Below are 21,211 nucleotides of genomic sequence, written 5' to 3'. Positions count from 1 at the left end.
TCTTTTGATTTTAATGGATTGAGTTGCTAGTGTGCACCTGTCTGTGTTCTACGTGTTCCTGTCCTTTTGTCCTTGTCTTTTTTTTTTGTGCACTTTTTTCAAGGTGGTCCACAATATTTTTTATTGTATATTGTACTCTGTTTTCATCTTTATACTTACTGCAGCCCTTGCCAAGCAGAAGTTGGCATTCACTTTCACCATCCCGATGTGAGTGTCCTGGGACGACACAGGATGACAGTTTCCTCTGCTGAAGTCCAGGCTTCATGGGAGACTGCCAAGGCTGTTTATGGTAAGGTGCTCTATATATTGGGCAATACAATAGCAACTTATTGGTGCTGGGATTGTTCTAACATTGACTGTGTTTATGGGCTGGCCTTCAGCAATTCTAATGCCACTCGCCTGGAATGAAAGTCTCTAGGGAAATTGCACATTTCATTCGTAAGCGGAATGCAGAGTTGACAACAGAAGTGCATCACTACTTGCATGCAGTGTTGCTGGGTGTTGTATTTTTTTGTATTTCTTTATTTAGTGTTCGCAATAATGGCTAAAGCCTTCCCATTGGTGCGCTTGTTAGCACTAGTCCCACTAGAGCGACAATACAGAAACAAACGACAGCGACGAGCCTCAAACCAGAGTCTCTGTCGCGATTTCACAGGCTTGTGCATAGAATAAAAGAGGCTACACTCGGATACAAGTATTACGCACGCGAGGGTATCTTCGGCAGGCTTGCAATCACCCGGGGTCACTTCACGAGCACCGAACGACTATAAACGCCTGCCAAAGGTATACCATCGCGAGGATACCGCATGTGTTGAAGGCTTGTCGGTGTCGTCTGTTTCTGTTTGTCGCTCTAGTGGGACTCGGGCATAAGTAACAACACACAAACACAAACGAATGGCAAGAGTGGTAAACAGTGCCTCTCACGTCCTTCGCCACCGTGCCCATTGGTTTTCAGAGAAGTTTCCAGTATTAATATCTATAATATTTTGTCATATATCGCACAAGGACACAACCAGGAGCTGTACCTACAATTCAACACTCACAAGACTTGCGTGAATACACCCCATAGCTGGTCGCATTTTCAGAGTCATTTTAATGTTGCAAAAATAAATAATGACATTGGCATATTTGTCGTGCCAAATGCTGTCACACCTGTTCCGAACTCTGGTCTCCAAGTACTGCGGACTTTTTGCATCGATTCTTGTACATCTCTGCCTCACTTATGCCCAAAAACATTTTACTCGGTCTATCAAGCCGTGTAGTCAAGAAGCTATAATCTGTAAAACTCTTCAGAACACTCCTGAGTTGCGAAGCTTTGCAGTAGATATTTGTGAAAAATATTCCGTGCTATTTCCTAACCTCGAATACATGACTGCAGGAGCATGGTATGCATTCAACATACTCTCTTTGACAAGCTAAAGCATCATAAATGTCATGTCCACGGCCCTTACTATACCTATTAAGTTTTTGGCTGACAGTGTCATAGAAGCTGCGTATGGGCTGGACCAAACTGCAATCAGCCTTGTGTTATGTGGCACTGCTCTCCATGTATACACCGGGGCAGGAGTGCAGCCGCATTGCTCCAAGCTGGTGCGTGGTTGGTTGACCCCACTCCCACTTTCAGCTTTTATTGTAGCATTACACACATCATGTGGCAGTCCTGCACATTGTTCTGACTCATGTCATATAGTTTTTTTATATTTTTCACAAAATAAGTGGCAGCAGCACCAGCTCCTGTGATGCAGAGCATGTGCAACACAGATGCAGCCTTCGGTGGTGCAGCTGCAATACCTGCAACCTTAGATGGAGCAGCTGGTACAGTCGGACCTGCATCCGCTGAGGCAGCTGCTAAAGAGCCCGCTGAGGTGGAGCCATATCAGCTGCTAAACTTCCTAGAATGTGAAACGGTAAGTTGATTTGGTAAGTTTTTGCTTTATAAGAGATACCTCTGGAAAGAAGGCATTTCTATGCTTGCACAATGTCTTCAAGATGAAAAGGCCTTGACAATTTGTCATTGACCATCTAGATCTCGATAAATGTTGCTCAAATAAGATCTCTCTTTCAGCACCATCGCCACAAATTATTGTTTTTTGGTGTTGCATCACTTCAGCAGTGGTGTAAGACCCAAGTTTTAGTGTCTTGAAAAACATATCTAAGGCGACATCTCTTTGTAGAAAGTTTAAACCTGCATCTCTAACATTCTGCTCAACATTTTGAGTGCATTAGGCGGAAAGACTTGGAGCATTGTATTCCCCATTAATTACCTTTGGCCCATACAATAAACCCTTTTCAGAAGTGTGTGCATATCCAAGGCCGCCATTTCTTAAACGCGGATTCCGAGTACGCTTTGGAAACAAGCGCCGTGTCAGTGATTGGCGTGGATAGACGTGAGTGCAACGTCAGCATTTCACATGGTCTTCGATCCAATCACAGCTTTCGTGTCCAACAAATGGCGACTGTCAATGCTGCTTGCTTAGGTTTTGAAAATGGTCTATTCTTCCTATGTTCACCATGTACATGGGAATGAAACTCAGCACTCTTGGAGCATAAAGTGGCTTCTTCTCTTTTAAAGCGTTAGTTTTATAGTCCCAGCCACGCTCGAGGTTGCATGATAACCCCGCACACAGGTAAAAAAGTGGCGCGCCTTGCACCGGCAACTCAAATCAGTGGGCGCATCTTCTCATGTTCTCTGTCCATTACGCCGACCGAAAAGTTCGGGGGGGGGGGGGGGGGGGATTCATGAAACACCATCTAAGGAGGCAAAGGGGGCTGGAAAGGGAAGAGCGAAATCACAAGGCCAGTCAGTGATCGCACTGTCAGGTTTTTTTGAGCCGGCCAAATAATCTTCGCCAGCAGCCGACACTACAAGAGGGCTTGCCGCCACCCAGTACCCCTTGCAGTTGACAGCGGCAGAATCAGGGAACGTAATAAAAGAACTTGATAGCTCGAGCACCGTAGTAGTGTTGCATGGGAGCTTCGCAGGATTTTTGAAAATGATTCAACTAAAAAAGGAGTTAAACTAACGAAACTTGCTTTAATCAATATGCACGAAGCAGCATTTCATGAAAGGAGGATCTCACCACCGAATACACCGGTTTCGCTTCCTATTCTAATTTTTTATAGATGCATTTCTACGACGGTTGATGTCAAGGTGACGTGGAAAGCCTGGGGTGACAACAAGTGAACCAGGACATAAGGTCAAGCGTTGCTGTGAAGAACCTGGCCATTGCTCTGTGGGGGTCCAGTGTCCTGCAGAGGACTGTGGCCGAAATGGCGTCAAATGTCAGTCTTAACAAGGACAGCAGGCTGCCTCTGACACCCAAGAAAGCGGCATTCCAAAGAGGCGAGTGCAAACTATCTCACGTAAGCGTAACCTAAGCAGTTATTTGAAAAATCTTCTCAATCAAGGCAGTATCTCGGCAGCTAGTTGGTATTATACTGGGAGTTCACAATGTTTCGGCGATCTTTGGATGGACCGCATAAAACTGATAGGATTGAGCACACAGCTGTGACATAATGGTGGAAGCTTTCAGTAAAATTATAGGAAGATTAGGTAACCTCGGTAAAACACAAAAGCTATATTTTTTTATTTTTTGCGTGCCAACACCAGATTTATATTTTTTTTTGTGCCACTGGCCTTTATTTCGGCTATATGAAGTAAGCAATGCGTAGGGCATTTCCTTTTTATTACAATCATTTGCAGTTGCAGTACATGCTATAGTGACCCTGAATAAACTGATGTCTTCACCAAAAAAAAGAAAAAAAAAAGCTCTACGAAATTTTTTTTTTCGTGGAGAGAATTGTTGCAATTTGCAACAATTCTCTTCTTTCTTCTTTTTGACGCAAGGGGGTTTATGTCCTTATCTTTGAAATATTAAAACCACCGCTTTCAGGCATTCTCTTGTAATATATCAGCGAAATATGCCCATTTATCTGGTCACTTCAATGTGCCCATGGAACATTGTTAACTCCCAGTAGGTATTGTTTAAAATTACAGTAGCTCAAAGTACTTGTCATGCAGTGGCAAATAAAAGCAGGGTTGTAATATGTGATGTATATTAGTACTCCCAATGACTGGTAGGATGTTTCAACACTCTTAATCACTTTCTCTAAACTGAATTCTGCATCAGCATTGTACTTCTTTTTTAATGGTTTTATCTTGGCTTGCTCAAACATTAGATAGGAGAGGGGCACCATATGTTGTGTCTCAAACACGCGGCCTGCTTGGCGTTTGCTAGCGGCCCGTGCAGTCAGGCATAAGTGTAAAAAAATTACATTAAGGGTATAACCAGCACTTTTTTCTAGGGTTTTTGATGGTGGAAAACGGTGACATTGTGACGGTATCTTTCATAAGCCCAATACTTGTCAAAACCAGGAACTGGACATAAAAAGCTTTCAAATGGCGATAATTACGAATTGCTATAGAGTCAAACCCACTTATGTCGAACTCGCAAACGACTGTCTACCAGTTCGATATAGCGGGTAATTCTACATGAAAGTTTGAATGAATATGACAACAAACAAACACGACATATTTAGAAAAGTTGTTTACTCTCGAAGGAGCGTCTGTACGTCATAAGGGACACTCCACATGGCTATTCAGTGGCCGCTTCTTCGTTTTTCAAGATCTCACCGGATCATCCTCTCCCCACTTCCGAGGGGCCGACGCGGTTGCCCCCTCTTCCCCCCCCCCCCCCCCCCCCCCCCCCCAAAAAAAAAAGGCAAGCTTTCCCTGCAAGCTGGCTTTCCCCAAATGCGTTCCCGTGCTGGGGGAAAGCCAGCTTGCAAAGCTAAACGGCGCTCTTGGCAGTTCTATCTATCGGAAGACGCTGCAATTTTCCTTCGACGTAACCGCATTTTTCGCTATGCATTTTTATAGGAGCTACTAGTCTGTTCACAAAGTTTCATACAAAGTTCGATATAATCGGGTTCAGCATCTTAGAGAATGTACCATTTTAGTTTGAACATAATTTAAAAAAAGAGGGCGGAGATTTGTGGGGCTCGGCGGACATAGATAAGGGGATAACCGTCACAATATGTTGACCAATTAACCCAGATTTTTTAATTAACTTTTGAATTATTGATTTTATAGGGCATGTTGAAATTGCATTCTTCAAGTGCGTCATTATTAAAGGCTATTCCAAATGAAACTGTTCATGAAAGTGATGTGGCATGTGATTTTAATGAACATTAGTTCAAGCCTTACGTCTACAAATTGCGCTCCTTTAAATATTTTGTCATTGCATATTTTTCAGAATGCCTAATGATGATGCTCCGTGGCCAAAAGCACCATGCAGATGTCATTGCTGTAATGTCGAGGACAGCAAAAGTAAACCACATACTGGGAGAAAAAATGAACGACCGGCGAAAGCAAGAGAAATGAAGAGCCAATCGGTAAATAAAAATAGAACCAGCCGGTTCTTGGCAATGGTCTGCAGTGAAATACGGTGTCAAGCATGCATTCCCCCACAGGTTCCCACAGAGATTGCCCACAGAGCATGGGGTTATGAAACCCTATGGGTTACCCACACGGCTCCCACGGGACTTTGGTCCTACACAGCTCCTATAGGATCTCTGCAGGACCCACACAGCTCCCGTAGACCCACACAGACTGTGCGGGGACCCATGGGACCTATACACCCACACGCTCTGTGGGGACCCGCACACCCAAACAAACTGTGCGGGGACCCATAGGGACCCGAGCACCCACACAATTTCTGTGGGACCCACACGGTTTCATAACCCCATGGGTCTGTGGGTTTTTGGAGCGGGGAAGGTTAAGCACATCCGGGGGCAAGGCAGCAGGAAAAGGAAAGTATTGCTTGATCGTTTACAATGCAATGAGTGACAATTACTCACCTGCGTGAAGAAGATCAGAGGATTAGACATAGTGCACACATGAGTGCTGCCTTGCCCTCTGATGGCGAACCGTTCAGACAGCCCTTTTGTAGCTTCGTAGGCCACGGTTGATGTCAATGCCGATCTTGTGCTTTCGTCAAAGACGAGGCGCTTGTTTCTGCCGTCGTCCTCGTTGTCGGCGAGGAAGGTGATGCCGCTGACGTGTCCTTGAGTAGTCTTCAAACTTGATAGTGGCACAGTGACGGAGCGGTCCGCTGGGTCATGCTGGCGCGACAGCGGACAGGCCAAAGCAGCCTGAGCGATTAGGAGCTGCGTGAAGAAGATCAGAGGATTAGACATAGTGCACACATGAGTGCTGCCTTGCCCTCTGATGGCGAACCGTTCAGACAGCCCTTTTGTAGCTTCGTAGGCCACGGTTGATGTCGATGCCGATCTTGTGCTTTCGTCAAAGACGAGGCGCTTGTTTCTGCCGTCGTCCTCGTTGTCGGCGAGGAAGGTGATGCCGCTGACGTGTCCTTGAGTAGTCTTCAAACTTGATAGTGGCACAGTGACGGAGCGGTCCGCTGGGTCATGCTGACGCGACAACGGACAGGCCAAAGCAGCCTGAGCGATTAGGAGCTGCGTGAAGAAGATCAGAGGATTAGACATAGTGCACACATGAGTGCTGCCTTGCCCTCTCTTATCACATTCCATGGAAGCAAAAGTATGATCTCTTTTATTTCGGTTTTACTACTTTCTCAGACGTTTGACTTGCTGCCTTGACTGTAGGATGTCGCTCAATCAGTGTAGCCACAGTTGCTAGATGCTGGGGAAAGGATGCTTGTTTCGGCTCCGTTTGTGTGAAAGCCATAGCGATGCTGTTATCTTGGTTTCCTTTTAATTAGCATTATTAAATGATTGTATTAGCGCGTTAACTTGAGTTGATCCTTTTCTTTTCTTCCCGGTGTTTTGATTGAACAGGTGGGACTAACAGTAGAAACCGTGTAAGGATTTTTTTTTTCTTTATTGCCGTGTAAGGCGCAGTACGTGGTGCAAGTGGATGATTTCCTAAAAAGGATTCACAGTTAAAAAGTAAGAGAAGCGCAAAATACAAAAAAAAAAGAAAAAAAAAGTCCCTAGTGTGATTTGAACCCGGAACTTTCACGCCGCGACGATAAGTACCGGCGCGTTACTAGAGAGTTTTAGTAGATCGTGTTTTCAGGCCACGCTAGTCGTAGCGGGAGCTCGCGCTGCCACTTCGATGCATGCTCTGAAGCGCGCGCTTGTAGCGGTAGCGGGCCTGTGAAAACGATCTACTAAAACTCCCTAATCTCTCGACCATAGCGGAACGCGCGAGGCGCCGGCGCCGGCGGAGGTAGATAAATATGCTGCTACCGCTTTTATCTCGTGTGGTTTCTTCTTTATTTTGGCTCCTATTTACCCCTCTGGCCGTAACTTTACCTGCCGCTCCTACAGTATAACGGGGCGGTCAATTGGACTCCAGTTGAAAGTCCCTGCAATCAGTTTCTGCGAGCGACATTAGGCTTTTGTGCTTGAAGCGGTGCGGATCTCTCCGCCATCAGACAGGGACGCTAGGTACTTCATTGTCCCCATGGAGCTGGTCACGTGACGTAAAAATCCCTCTTGGCCGCAGCCGCAACCGCAGCCGCAAGATGAGCAAACCGGCCCAGGGTGGCGGTTGTACTGGAGGGCTATGTTGCGCTTTTTGCACTCCCAGGAGACTTGGAAGAGGGAAGTGACGTCAACGACACAGCAAATGCAGATTGGATGTTGACAGAAGAAAACGAAATCAACACCCAATCTGCGTTTGCTGTGTCGTTGACGTCACTTCCCTCTCCCTAGTCTCCTGGGAGTGCAAAAAGCGCAACATAGCCCCCCAGGACTGGCTAAATTACTCATCTACAGCGAGTGACTCGTCGCATCTTTGAAATGGCTCACCAACAATATGCTGTATAAATATCCAAACAACCCCAATTATTATTATTTTCTGACTATGCTCACCGGAAATAAAGGGAAGAGCCAACATAGGCGAATCTAATCCAATCTTGAATTGTGCAACTTCCGGTAGCAGGGAAAACATCGTGTCGCTCTCGCTCCGCAGCTAGAAAGTGTTCACAATGTTATCGCTAATGAGAAATATTTCGTGTTTTGCCTTTTCTATAATATTTTACTCCATCCAGGTTGGAATGTCTTGATTATTTTTTTTCCTCGCCCATAGGGTCTGTGTGAACTACGTGGCTGAGGACGAAGATCTTTCTGCAGCACACGAGGCGTGACAGACTTGCACGTTGTCTGCGCGAGGCTCACGGATACCAGACACACGCGCGCGATCCAAGCCAGCACATCGTGTTGGACTCGAACAAAGAACGGTGAGCCATCATTTATAGTCGAAACGGAGTTCTTAGCGCCGAGTTTCACTCTCTTTGATGAGTTAATCTCATCAGAATGTCATTTGAAATGAGACGGGATAGAGGAAAGCGAGGATATTTCAAATGAACTGACTGCAGAGCGTGCAGAGCCAATGGTCTCCTGAAGTGGCACCGCGCCTACCCATATTCGAAAATCTTCTGACCGAAATGGTTGTCGTCTAAATGATCGTCGTTAAACAGCAGTAGGAGGTTGTTTCTAAGACGAGGAAGTACTTTTATTTTGTGAAATACGAACGATATAAGGGGCCTTTCTTCCGCATCAGGGGGGTGTACGCAAATACAGATTGCCCCCAAACCCGGATGAAGCCTTTAAAATGACCGCGCAATTAGGCTTCGTACAGCATTACACTACGCTCTATCACAGAGGTTCCCAAAGATGATAGAGGCATTCCGTCAATATTACAAAGACACTTACCTGAGTAAAAGTTAAAATAAAAACACGATAGTTTGTTTTTCCTTACCTACGGCGCCCGTCTGCTATCTGAGCACACTCTTACTGGCGCATGAACTGGCAGATGGCGGCATCGGCTTAGGCGCTATTTACCGTCCGGTTACGCCAAAAGCAGACGATGTATTTGAATCAAAAACTGCGCCCACTCTATAAATCGCGGTAAATAAGCAGAGAAATAAAGCCGATGGGTCGTCGAGTAATTTCGACTACATGCTTGCTTTAGCACCTCGGGGCAGTAAGCTTGCGCCGGTGCCGCTGCGGCCAACTGTTGGTTGCTGCGCCGGTAAGAGGGTGCGTCGATTGCAGACCGGCGCCATAAGCAGAAAAAATGCAAAACGTTTCTTTTACTTATTAGTAATTTCGGTGTTTTTTTAAGTTTTATGCGATGCTTCAACCACCTTGCAACACCTCTGTTTTAAATTGTAGCGCGATACGTTACCTAGCTGATTTATTCGGTCCTTATGGATGGTATTCACGGGACGCCGTACTTGAGGGTGATGCATAGAGCGCATGCTCTGAACGAGCTCACATAATAGGCTGGTAATACCGTCCATCCTAATGGTGCGGAATCCACTTTGCAGAAGAACTGTGGAAGCTCGACGTCAGCCAATACCACCTAGAACACAAGGCCTGCGCGTTTCCTCCTCTAAACGTCATCACTAGTAGATCCCCTCAGCGCCCCCTAGCTAGCCCGGATGAGCAACATCGTCTGCTACATCGTCTGCTCCATCGCCTGCTTCGGTGGTTTGTGTAACAGATAATGAAACAGATGCTCACGAAGAGTGTCTCTTGGAAATAGCATACGATGAAGTTAGACTTTCACGTGGAGCGTCAAATGCACGAGTGAAATTGCCTTACTGCTGCGCGAAGGGCTGAAACATTGGACGCTCGACGCTGACTCTGGACGCCATTTTCGAAGGCGCTGTTTATACCCCGGGTAGCTGCTTCGAAACGCTCTACCGCAGAGCGAGCGCGCGCGCTAGAAATGCGCGTCTCAAAGCCAGGAACGCGTGCTAGCTCGCGCTCCTGGCCGAGGGAGCGTTCGCGTGCACGTCACAAATGCACTGGAAGCTCGTCGCAACTGCACTGGAAGCTCGCTATCAGCTCGCGCTCAGCAGTCACGCACACAGCTGCGGCCGCAAGTGAATGCGACGTAGTTGCGACGCGGCCCCTACTCTCGTCAAGCTTCGGGGTGTTTGCCGCTTGGGGCGGGTCGGGGATCTACTAACGAAACGTCATGCGCAGGCCTTGTCTTCTAGGTGGTATTGCGTCAGCACGCGCTCAGCGGACACGCACACAGCTATGACCGCCAGTGAATAGTCCATATAAAGGGGTACGGAAACTTAATTACTTGAGCGGGAGCTCCATACCCTTCGGTTTGAAGTCGGCCAGCGAAAAGAGAAATTCACGTATAATCGTGACGTCAATACATCATGCACGGCCAGTGGTGCTCTAGTTGCGAGCCTTGCCGCTTGGTGGCGTCAACGCGGGACAATCTCGCCTACTAGTAATATGCGAAAACTTTTCCGCCGGGTCAAATCCAGGACTGATTGACTACTCGAGCGGGTCATTCAGCCGCGAACGGGCGCTGCTTCCTTGAACTTCATGACTTGGTGGCCTGCCATCGGAGCAGCACAAACCACAACCAGATCTGATATTGAAACGTGTCGATTCGTTTTAAAATTAGTTTTCTTCACTTTTCTGCCGGCCATCCAGAAGCACTGTCTAGGCTACTGTACTGGGGCTTTGGGCACGAGATAGACCACATATAAGCAAATAAATACGTGAACGCCTTTAGTTTTTGTACTTTAAGGGCTTTCACCTATTTCGCGACCACGCTGTACCTTCCTTCCAGAAGCTAAGAAGTGCGATTTTCACTCCAGCATCACTGAAAGTTGCAAAAAGGAGGTATGCACTGACGGCCATAGCTGAGTGCATAGCTGATAGCGCCTGCTGACGCAGTGCTTACAGTATGATTTTGCGCCGTGCATTCCACACCATCAAGTTTGCCGGTTTTAGTGACCTCCAAGTGTGAGCTCGTTCTCAGGATGCCCTGTGACAACCGCATTGAAACAGAACGTCCAGTGGAAACTTCCTACGCTACTTACAACTTTAAGATGCAACCCCACCCTTGGTTAGTGTGATTATGAACCAACAGATGGCGATGGGATTACCTTCTACATCTATGCGTGAAATTGTCAGTGGTGGCGCTTCGATACAGTGGGGTATTTTTCTACATCCTGAAATTGACATTCCTGGTCCTTCGCTTGTGTTTCTCTGCATGAGCTTTCTTTGGAACTCGCACGCCTGCGCCAGTTTTCGTGCAAAAGGGCTAGTTGCCTACACTTCGAGCTCACGTCTCCAGCAAATGTGGTCAGAACAAAATCAGCAAATCGTTCTGAGCTAATGGCGAGACACATACACGACAAAACAACCGACGCGTATAAAAATATGAGATTGCTTGTGCGTAATTAATACACCGGAAGTTTCGGGGGCCGGTACCATATATTTCATTGGGATAAAATGTGTATGACGGGCCGACCCTTTTGTCGTGAATGAGTTTTGCTCTTCATGGATTTTCAAAAAAACACGTGATGACATGAAATATGCGGGTTTCCAAAATATTAGCTTGAACAATTGAATACCACAGAAATTTATTTATTTTTTATTTCATTCGTGAGACGCCCCATTCAGCTAACTTTACGTTTATTTTTACTCAAACCACATGAGATTAGGAAAAGCAATTGCACCCAGGTGTTGATCTTCAGTTTGATAAACCTAAAGTAGGACTGCTGAGGAAGATTGACGCTTAATAAAGCAATGTCAAGGTTAAAAATTCTCTCACGGCATTAAATGATAACAATTAATTTTAATACGGTACAGTGACAAATTTAGTGACTGTCGAGGCGAAGATTTTGTGTCTGTGGATAGCGTTTGCAAAAAAGTTTAAGTAATTAACAGTCTTAATTTGGTGATTTTTAAGCGCAAGCAGTGGTGTAAAAAATGCAAACAGTTGTGTGCAAAAATTACAAATATGCAAAGGGTAGAGTGTGCCATTGTATAAAATATGGTGTAAGTGTGCACATCGCACGCTGATTAAGACTGAAAAAGCGCTACATTTACACTAGCTTTGAGCGCATCAAAAGCTAAGGGTGCATCGAAAACTAAAGTTTGTGCACATATACTGCTCTTTGAATGTTCAGAGTACTTTATTACCTTTAGATTTTGTCCTTATTTCTTACAACAAAAAGAAGGGAATATAACTCTGAGTTGATAGAAAAACTCCATCTGCTGAAAGCTACCAGTCATCTCCGCGCCGAGTATGAGTAGTCACTGCATGCCAAAGGTCATGTGCAGACGACAAGTTTTTTTTTTCTCTACGCGTCATTTTAAACACTTACACAATCACAGTTGTCATTAAAAAACAAAATTGTTTACCCACGCAGGCGACCACATATGAAGCTTAGAATATTGCGTCCTGATTGTGGCACACGTGGCAAGTTGCATAGTCTCTTTGCGATCCGCGAAATATATTGCGTCTGAGTTAAATTGGTCTATAATGCATGTCGCACAGAAAAGAGCATGAGCTGGATTGAAGCTGTAAACGATAATAATAATAATAAGGAAGTGTGTGTGTATTTACGGGAAAACTGAAGAATTATACATATGCAAAAGATAATTTTTGTTTTACCAAATACTTTAACAGGAAAGTATTTAGTTTTAACGTGCGAGTGAAGCGGAAACTACAAGCGGTAGCGTGATGCCCTGGATTACTCTTCCAGTGAACAAGCGCACGTGCTCGGGAGAGCCGTTCAAAGCATGGAGGTCGCTTTTATAGCTTTTGCTACGCTCAGACCTAAATTCATTTAAGCCTGAATAGCTTTATCATTTAAAATACAGTAATCAATCATATTATTTCCTTGTTTTTCAAATAAGGGTGCCCATGTTTTTTTTTCGTCAGCGTGCATTTTCTTTATATAATATTTTCTCACAAGTCTGACAACTATACTCTGTTTCAGCATAAGTAAGAATCGAATAATCAAAAATGTAGTCAAAAGGAAAAAGAAACACAAACACGTGAACACACGTTAAAAATAAAATGTCTTGGAGCAATCGAAATTTGTCGTTCGTTCATCAAACAGGAAGAGTTTTGTACGGTGACAACGTTATTCATTATATTTTATAAATTTACCTAGTGCAGTAGAAGCTTTAGCTCGGGGTCTTCAACTTGCATCGCGCAGTAATGATACACGATAGCACGGCCACTCGATCCCCCTGCCAGTACGATACAGATGGGCGATTGAACCCAGAATCCTTGCAGCGGCTCTGCAGCGTGAGCTCCGTGCTTAGGATGAAGTTCGCGCTAGCGCATATTTCCACGTGCTTTGATCTGTTGTACGCCGACATACGCGGCCAATGATCACCCACCACACTTGGTTTAGCCTAGAGCCACTCAATGAGATACGCTTAGAGTATCGGCACTCTTTTCCCCGATATTGTTCTGGCGCCGCCATCTTTGTCCTTAGTACAAAGCAGACGCAACTGCCGATCGTCATGATTCAAAAGCGCGACCTCTCCAGCGTTAGGTTTGTTGCTGGGAAGGGCGTGTGATATATTGCTTTGGTTTATCGCGAACTATGCAAGCACTTCTGGAAAACGAAGAAACGTTTCCTGTTATTTCAGATACAGCTTCATAAAAGTTATGATAATAAATGTAAGCACCTATATCCGTAAGGGTCATTACTCTGAAGCGTAGCTTATTTAATGGCTCTAGTTTAGCCCGACTTTTAGGGCACATAAAGAGAACGAACTACATGACCTCACGCTCTTGGCGCTAATTAAATGTATTCATCAGCTCGTGGCACTGGCTGTACTTTGATCTTAGGTAAAGCGAATCAAATATTGTTGTCTTAGAGTTTTACGAGTCAACTCAACAAAAATCCTCCAACACGCCCTAGACCCCCCCCCCCCCCAAAAAAAAAAAAAAAAAATAAAGGAAATTGTGGGTTTGTTTTGAGCAATTTGATTACTTTTGATGTGCAAGTGAAATCTCAGATATAACTCCGCCAGATTCTGGGTCTTTCGGTCTATATTCAAACCCGACAAATAGAGATTCGAAGGCCAGTTTGTTACCAGGCAGCACACCAATGTCGGTCCGACATTGACCTAACATTGGCAAAGACCGGCCTCAATATTGGACAATATTCGAAGCGCTACCCTTTCCAACGTTGGCCCAGTGATTAGTGCCAATGTTGGGCCACCGTTCAGCCACCGTTCCAGCCAATGTCGACCCCAATCATTGGTGCCAATGTTGGGCCATTGATAAACCATAATTCCAACCAATGGTGGTCCCACATTGGCAAAGACCGGCGTAATATTGGACAACACTGGAAGCGCAACCCGATGCAATGTTGGCCGTCATGCTGATTTTCGGCCACCGTTGCACTCGCCCAGGTCTTTGCAAGTGCATTCGCCAAGTTGTTTGCAAAAATTAAGGTAAACAGACACAAAGGATTGTTTTAAAATCTCCTAAAAGTTTATTACACACAGCTTATTCTGTAGACAAGCACAAACTCAGCAATTTGTAATATGTTAAGAGGTACTATTCAACTGCAATACAACTAAGAAGATTGCAAAGCAAACACCAACCGGGGTAATTCTTGGGTAGTGTCCAGTCTCCCGGCAGCTGGAAGAATTTTTTCCCCGAAATTCTACCGCTAGTCGCCCCTCATTGGCGGTGCAATCAGTTCATCGAACGACCTTTCATAGACAGATCGTTTCATCAACACGTGACGTTTCATAAAAAAACTCAAAATACGTCTTTTTCCCTTATTTTTTTTTTCTTTTTTGCAATGAACCGCTTCAGACTTAGCATAAAGCGGCGTGAAAGGGTGTGCTGGTTCGGTGAGCACGTGCCTCACGAATGCACGTGCGTTGAAATGCCCCTACAGCCAATACCACCTACCACCTAGAAGACAATGCCCCTACAGCCAATACCACCAGCGCATGACGTTTCATTAGTAGATCCCCGACCCGCCCCAAGCGGCGAACACCCCGAAACTTGACGAGAGTATATATGGGTCGCTTCAGAAATACGGCTGCGTTCCAAATCTTACCCAAATGGATCCGAGTTACTCCGACGGGTCGTCTCACGTGACAACACAGATCTTGAAAAACGCTGGACGCGGGTAGGTTTTAGAACGCCAAGGTATAAACACCTTATCCTGGGCCCGTTTTCTCGAACGCGAACCGTGGTTTAAAGTTAACTATTGTCCCTAGAAGGGGGAATTCCAGGTAAGTAAGTAAGTAAGTTTATTTTCCCATCAACACTGATGGCGGAGGTCGAGAAAAAAAGCTGTAAAGTACAGCTTGACAAGGTCCTCGACCTCCTACATAGGCGAAATAGCAGAGGCACAGGGAAAAAAAAACACATACAAAAAACATATTTCATACCAAAACATGGTTCAAGGTGAAACAAGAGGACACTATAAAAGCACAAAATGCGTACTAAGCAAACAAGGAAAAAAAGATATATATATATTTAAAAAAATATATATATATTACATGAAAGATGAAGTCATTGCTAATTTACCTATCTAAGCTTATAAAATATTCTCTAAGTTGTTTTGGTGATATTCTATTCAATTCCAGTTCACTCTCTTCTAACTGGTTCAGCAATTTAGGCAACGTATATCGAACCATCTGGGAGCCGTAATTTGTTCTCCGAGCCACCATCTCCCAAAGGTGTGCATGACGTGTGGGGTAAACCGGTTCTTTCAGATAAAGATTAGCCAAATTTTTAAGGAAATGTGTATTTCTATTGTTTTCCGTTTTAAACATTTTACTAAGTCTATAATTATATAAATTGTATATATTAATAACGCGGAAAGCCCTAAACAAACCAGCTGTATGGGAGTCGAACGAGACGCCGCCAATGGACCTCAGCATTTTTTTTTGTAATAAAAATATCTTCTCAAGGTTCGATAATGTAGTTGAGCCCCAAACAAGATGGCCATAATTTAAATACGAATAAAACAGAGAATTGTAGATTAGTAATTTAACATTCGTTGGCAAAATTGATCGATGGCGATATAACAATCCAGTTATTCGTGACAGTTTGGGAATTATGTAATTTATGTGATTATCCCAGGACATACTCTCAGAAAAGATCACTCCCAAAACCTTAAAATTGCTCACAATCTCAATTGGGGTTGTGCTAAGAGTAATGTCCCTCATTATTCCAATCGATTTATTTCTCGTGCGAAAGAGAACAGCTTTAGTTTTGTTTATGTTAATTTTTAGAGAATTTTCCCGGCTCCAAATTTCTAATCTTGAGAGCGTCAGATTTGCCATGTCCACTAGCACGTCGCTATCCTCGGCCGAAAACAGAAGCGTTGTGTCGTCGGCGTAATTTACAAATTTGACATTTGGGTTAATGTTGACGACGTCATTAACATAGAGGTTAAAAAGAAGGGGACCTAATATACTGCCCTGAGGAACACCGCAAATTATAGGTTTCATAGAGGAAGAATTTCCATTCAGACAAACATATTGCGCTCGATGCTCTAAATAAGACCTAAAAATCTGTAAGGCGTGTCCCCGAATGCCATAAATGTAAAGTTTTTTTAGTAAAATTTCGTGGTCAAGGCAATCAAAGGCTTTACTAAAATCTACAAACACTGCCAAAACTATTTTTCTTTCTTCAAAACTTTGCAGAATAAATTCTTTCTGCACAAGTAATGCAGCCTCCGTTGAACGATTTTTCCTAAAACCGAACTGCGAATCCGTAATCAGTCTGTATTTATTCGTGAAATTTGTCAAACGGACATGAAGAACTTTTTCAAGTGCTTTTGAAAATACCGGTAGAATGGATATGGGTCTATAGTTTCCCATTTCGTTTCTATCTCCTTTTTTATACAAGACCGAAACTTTAGCTATTTGCATGCGTTTTGGAAATACAGAAGTTACCAGAGCCAGGTTAAAAATATGACTTAGAAATGGAGCGAGTCATGTGACTGGGAGAGCAGGGGCGCCGAGGGAGGAGCAGTACCTAGAAGCAAAATGGCCCCGGCGTCGCTTAACGAGGGCTAATAGTTCTGCTTGGTTCTGCTGAACATTCATTTCGATCTGGCTGTGATATTAATGACTCACCATCAACCTATTAGCACGTCAAGCAAGCGATAGTTTAGAGGGACTACTAAACTAACCGACGGCAGCATTCCGAGAACGCATCACTCTTCAGCAGTCCGGGACCCAAGACATATGACGGTACATAAGCCTTGCAAGTGTTTTTATGGTGAGTAAAAAAAATGTTTTGCGAACGAGTGTTGGTACATATTTATACTAACACGTTTAATTTGTTACACTATGCACGCCAACTCGTGAGCAGCGATTACTTTGCGGAGAAAGGGGGTTATCCTCAATAAAGTCTTCGTTCCGGGTGAAAAGCTGAGACATTGTACTCTTTTTTTTTTTTGTTCACAGTGCGCCGACAGTATGCCGACAGCATCGAGGTTTCTACATATCCCCGGTGGCCAGCAATTCAACGGTGACGAGAAGCTTAGCTTCTCGACACCGGTGAATTGGTTGGGCAAACAGTTGAGATCAGCAGGAATCGCAGAAACGTGCGTCGCAAGGAACGAAAACGAGACTACAGCACCGGCGTTGCCAGACTGGAAGAAACACGGGAAAGTTATTCGTTGTTTATGGCGAAACATATTGAAGGAAATGTTTCTTATATTTTCGAATATTCGTCGACAAACTCTAGCACAGTAGCAAAAATTTCTTCGTACCATCGGAAGCAAATAAATTGGTCTTCAAGTACAACATTACTATATTTTGACTTAAAATACCATACTAGATCAACCAGCGGAAAAAGAGTATAAACAAAATGACTGGCTTGTTTCACCGATAGATAGCGCATCTTATTGCCCAATCAAAAATAATTATTGTTCTATATCCAACCGTTTATTACACTACCTAGGTACTTTTCCCTTCCTAGGCACCGTGGTTTACCAAAATGGGTTTACCATCGCTTCGAGAAAACCGGCCCTGGAGTAAGATCGAGTAAATTTTGGAACACGGCCAACTACGTCGCATTCACTTGTGGCCACAGCTGCGTGCGCGTCGGCTGAGCGCGAGCTGATAGCGAGCTTGAAGGTCATTTGTAGCGTGCATACAAACACTCCCTCGGCCAGAAGCGCCGGCTAGCAGGCGCTCCCGGCTTTGGGACGAGCATTTCTCGAGCGCGCGCTCGTTCTGCCGAAGGACGCTTCAAAGCAGCCACCTCGAGCTCTCGTGCTTCTGGCATTGGCTGCGTTCCCTGTTTAGGAATGAACGGAGTATGAACAGCGCCCTCAAAATGGCGTTCAGTGCCAGCGTCCAGCGCTCAGCGGAGGGCTTTGCGGTCCTTCGCACAGCAGTAAGGCACTTTCACTCATGCATTTGACGCTCCACGTGAACGTCTAACTTCATCGTATGCTATAGCAAAAGACACTCGACATGAGCATCTGTTTCATTATCTGCTACACCGACCACTGAAGCAGTCAATGGAGCAGACGATGTTGCAGACGATGTAGCAGACGATGTTACTCATCCGGGCTAGCTAGGGGGCTCTGAGGGGATCTACTAGTGATGACGTTTAGAGGACGAAACGCGCAGGCCTTGTGTTCTAGGTGGTATTGCTACAGTGTGCAATTCCCGTAACGCATGTCGAAGAAACGTTGCGCCTCAGGAATACACGCGTGACGAAATGCCCCCCCCCCCCCCAGCGCGCAATTCGCGTAGCGCATATCGATGAAACGTAAATGCCGACGAAAAGGTGGCCACGAAACGTGTTTTTGCGAAACGCAGGGAGAATAAAAAAGTCAGTATTCTACCTGCAGTTGTGACATTATTTCAGACAGATAATGGCAGGCGACTGTCGGTAAGATTGCGGGAAAATTATTCTCCCGGCTGCCAGGTCATAGGCCCTGCCCAATTCTAGAGGTCATCCGGAAGATTAACCATACGAGAACGGACAATGATTATCAAGTAGGTTGCAGCGCACTCACGCTTCTGCCGTTACCCGCGCACAGAGAGCGGATTCAAGCGATAAAACGTGTACGGGTCTTTGGTCCGGCGAGTACGCACCGTCAACCGCGCCTTCAGCTTAGGGAGAAAGAGAAAAAGAGAGAAGGAGTACAAAGCAAGCAGGCCAGAACGGGTGTGGGGTGCGCTTACGAAGGCTAATCGTCTGGGGCATCTCAACAATGAACGCAGCGAGAAAATTTGTCACTTCTACCCAAGGTTGATAGTGCAGTAGATGTTATGCGTGACCTTGGGCTTTAGGCAGGTTCCGTGCTCTGCCTTATCACCAGCTTAGAGGCTTTAGTCACGTGAGCCTAACCGAAGACACGATTGGCCTTAAACACGCATAGCGTCTACCCTACTGTCAATACCGATTTAACGGGACAGTTCTTTGAAGGTCAGCTTTTGAAGTCCTAAAGAAGCTCTCCAGCCCAAAAGTGTTTCTAAACGGGGCAAGTTTGAAGACAGTATGTTTTACGTCTAATAACCCACTATATAATTTAGAACAAATAACTAAGCGCGACTATTTTTTGCGCACCATGTATTTTTTTATCAATTAAAAATATATTTTTTATCAATCAATTTAAAACTGTTTGTACACTGTTAGGTTCGCGTTTTTAAACTTCAAAATTTTTTACGAAAGAGTTACACATAAAAGACACCCCGAACAGCACATCGTCCGAATTTCAGTACATGATGAATCGCCGACGCTCGCAGATAGAAGGTTGCGATGCTGCGCCGAACGGTTTCTGAAAGATGCTGGGTAGGGTACTGCGAGCGCAACGGCTTCGCGACCGTTCGAAGGGCAAATAATTCGCGACAACGAAGTAGCGTCAATACTTCGTTTCAGCTTCGGTCCAGTCGCAGCCAAAGCTACAAGCGCGAGCTCTGTGCTTTCAGCATTCCTGCCAAGCACGCGCGCTCATGCAGTGCAAGCACTGTTCTGGGCCACATGCTCGCGCTTGTAGCATCGGCTGCGTCTGGACCGAAGCTGAAACGAAGTATAGCAGCTTCAGTAAGCTAACGGGGCTCGAGAGTCCCACGCTCACATTTCCGCAGAGCGAGCGCGGCCGGCCAGATTGAGGCGCAGTGTGCTCCCGCCTCGCGATTGCTACGTCGTTGCTCTGCCTACACTGATGACATGGGCACTGGCAGTCGAAGCAACCCTCTCGAGACTTCACTCGAGTTTAATATATGACTTTATAGCGGGATATACTCTCGTAAAACTGAGAGTCACCTCGGTTGCGGCGTAAGCGGCGGCTTTATGTTTGTTGACACCTGCGTCGACCATGACTAAATATGCACAGAAACATTAAATATAAAAAATAGAGCACGCAGAAAGAAATACAAACATGGCAGGGGCACGGACAAAGAGAAGACGTTAACGCTACGTATACATAAAAAATACATTGGAAAACACAAAAATACTTAAATCTAAAAAAAGCGGAATTAAGTTGTCAACACCGAGGTAAGGCAATGCGAATGGAGAGCAGCCGGCAAAAAAACTGCAATAGTCCTATAAGCAGCTAAGGACGTATTTGTGATTCCGGTTATAAAGCGGCGGCGACGTACGCCCCATGAAGTTGGCTAAACAAAATTATCGCCCGAGCGAGCTCATGAATGACTCTTTTCCAATTTCCTACCTCTGCAATGCAAAAAAGAGGGTCGCGGGTCTATAGCCTGGGCGACACAAATATCGATAAGCCATTGGCCATGGCCAGTACAATATTGACCAGCCTATACCAAAACGTCACCAATATTGGAAAACTCTTGGCTTTTACAGTTTAATATTAACCAGCTTATGCCAATGTATATTCAATATCTGAAAACCATTGGCTCTGACACTCCAATATTGTGCAGGTTATGCTGGCGTATATCTAATATAGAAAAGCTATTGGCTTTGACAGTCCAAAATTGGACAGCTTATGCCGGCGCATAGCCAATATCAGAAAGCCAGTTCGCTCCGACAGTCCAATATTGGACAACTTATGCCGTCATATATCTAAAATTGGAAAACCATTGGCTTTGATAGTCCATTTTTGTTCAATGTGTTGCCAATGTTGAGAAACATATATGGCTCAGTTGGGCCATTGTTAGGCCATTCTTTGCCACATCAAATCCAAGGTTGGCCCAATACCGTGTGCTGCCTGGGTTGGCTCACTGCCACTGAGGCGTTTTAATGTTTTGTGTTTTGTTTTAATATCAATGCCACGAAAAAGTCACATAGGTGGCTGTGAAACAAAATATAGTCGAACCATTTCAACAAGCACGGTTCGATTGCGAAAATGATTTCTCCCATTGATAAAAAAAACAAAAAAACATTGAATTGATTTTGCATACGTGGCGGAATCCTAACTCGCGGAATCGCTTTCATGGCGCCCACTTCATTTGAATCGCGTTGAGC

At 44.9% G+C, this 21,211-nt stretch overlaps 1 long non-coding RNA gene across 1 annotated transcript; it reads left to right on the top strand.

Annotated features, from left to right (window-relative positions):
* Positions 1–243: 243 nt before the first annotated feature.
* On the top strand, positions 244–3,133 carry LOC121048044. Its single transcript, XR_005798774.2, has 3 exons — positions 244–289; positions 1,717–1,907; positions 3,124–3,133. It is a non-coding gene; the product is annotated as an uncharacterized LOC121048044 (long non-coding RNA).
* Positions 3,134–21,211: the final 18,078 nt, after the last annotated feature.

The sequence above is a fragment of the Ixodes scapularis genome, unplaced genomic scaffold, assembly GCF_016920785.2.
Source record: "Ixodes scapularis isolate PalLabHiFi unplaced genomic scaffold, ASM1692078v2 PGA_scaffold8__174_contigs__length_109621045, whole genome shotgun sequence".
NCBI lineage: Eukaryota > Metazoa > Arthropoda > Arachnida > Ixodida > Ixodidae > Ixodes > Ixodes scapularis.
The sequence above is the reverse complement of the archived record's forward strand: the minus strand, read 5'-3'. Positions and strand labels throughout refer to the sequence as shown.